This window comes from Rhinolophus sinicus, chromosome 4 (genome assembly GCF_057876585.1).
Source record: "Rhinolophus sinicus isolate RSI-liver-muscle chromosome 4, RSI-T2T, whole genome shotgun sequence".
Classification (NCBI taxonomy): domain Eukaryota; kingdom Metazoa; phylum Chordata; class Mammalia; order Chiroptera; family Rhinolophidae; genus Rhinolophus; species Rhinolophus sinicus.
In genome coordinates this window covers 10,004,443-10,006,133 of record NC_142504.1, presented here as the reverse complement: position 1 = coordinate 10,006,133, position 1,691 = coordinate 10,004,443, and the positions used below count along the sequence as shown (strand labels likewise).

Sequence of the window (1,691 nt, the reverse complement as noted above, 5' to 3'; positions counted from 1 at the left end):
TGTTTGTTACTTCTATTTAAAATCTATCTCTCCTTCTTTAGGAAATAATGATGTTTGTGTGCTTAGAAAATGTGTTGGTTACAATTTGCTTCTTTGTGTCAGAATAGTTTCTATTGGTTGCATACAAAAATACATGAAACTTCCTTATTTGGTGCATTTGTAATTCATATGCATTAGAAATGTGTTGATGAGAAAAGAAACCCCTTCTTAACAAGTCTGTTGGGAAGAACTTTCTGTAAAGTAGCTTCTAGCTGCATACATTGTAAATCTTGTTTCTCTTCCACTACCCACATACTTGAAGTTTCAAGAGCCATGGACTTGTTCACTCACACACACCCCCTGTGGCCTCACACTTTCATGTTACATAGGATGAGTCAGCACAGAAAGCTGCGGGCATGTTCCGGAAAGCCAGTCCTACCAGGACAGCTGTGAGCGGTAGAATTATACCCCTCTAAACCCAAATTACACGTGTCCCCAACTCAATATTCTGTAGGTCAGTGGTTCTGAAGGTGTGTGTGTGGGGGCGGGGGGAGGGTGGTTTGCATCCTTCCTTCACCTCAGGTGATGTTTGGCAGTGTCTAAACACATTTTGGAATCTGGTAACAGAGGCCAGAGATGCTGCTAAACATCCTTGAATGCACAGAACAGCTCCCACCAGAAGGAAGTGTCCACCTCCCAATGTCAACAGTGCGAGGCTAGGAGACTGACTAGATGAATGGTCCCAAAGCCACAGCCAATCTAATGCCACCTGAGTGAGCAGCAGCGTCACAGAGGGAAGTCAAAATGGAAACGACTGCAGTCATATTGATAATTGGTTGTTAAAATAGTTTACTTTTGCAAATTTGGGGAAATGACCACGAGAACATAGTCCTTGGTCCTGGAAGGGGCTGCGGGAGTGAGTGCCCTGAAGCTTCAGCTTCAGTAGTTTTTTTTTTTTTTTTTGCTTGTTTTTTTGGTTTTGGTGTTTTTTTGTTTGTTTGTTTTGTTTTTCTTTAGAGAAGTCTGTGCCTTCATTGCTGGGAATGAAGCGGGAGGAGTGGGTGGCCCCGAGGCCAGGGGGACCGTGCTTCCCGGGCTTGCAGGTGATGGAGGACTCGCCCAGGTGGTGGCCGATCATCTCAGGCTTGATTTCCACCTGGGTGAAGGTCTTGCCATTGTCGCGGCCCACCATGCTCCCCACCATCTCGGGCAGGACAGTCAGGTCCCGCAGGTGTGTCCTCACCACCTGGGGCTTCTCCACACGGCTCCTCCTTCTTGTTCTTGCGCAGGCGCTCCAGCTGGCCGTGCTGCTTCCCCCACAGGCCCACTTCAGACGCCGCTGCCGGGCGCTGCGCAACGGGCACCAGCTGCTCATCGGACGTGCCCACGCGCGGGAGATGAACTTGCGGAAGGCCCGCGGCTGCTGCTGCCCCGCTTCCACCATCCTGCCGGTTCTGCAGACAGCTCAGCTTTATTCGTTTTAAGGTAAATCCTCCTCTCCAGTCCTTCGTGCTGGGTCCTTTCTTCCCTCCCCTGTGTCCTCCACAGGTAGAGTGTTAGTTTTGTAGATGAGGCGGTTAAAGCCTTGTAAGCACTGACCAGAGAGACTCTGCCATTTTTCTAATTGAAGAACAACCTGCTGAGACAGGAGTACCAGCAGTTTGCCTGCAGTTTCCCCTCACCTCCTGATGCATCCATCCCTCGCCGGTTTC

General features: G+C 49.6%; 1 pseudogene; it reads right to left on the bottom strand.

Moving 5' to 3' along the window:
- Nucleotides 1–355: 355 nt before the first annotated feature.
- On the bottom strand, nt 356–1,454 carry LOC109461225 (small ribosomal subunit protein uS19 pseudogene; annotated as a pseudogene).
- Between the last annotated feature and the right edge of the window lie 237 nt (nt 1,455–1,691).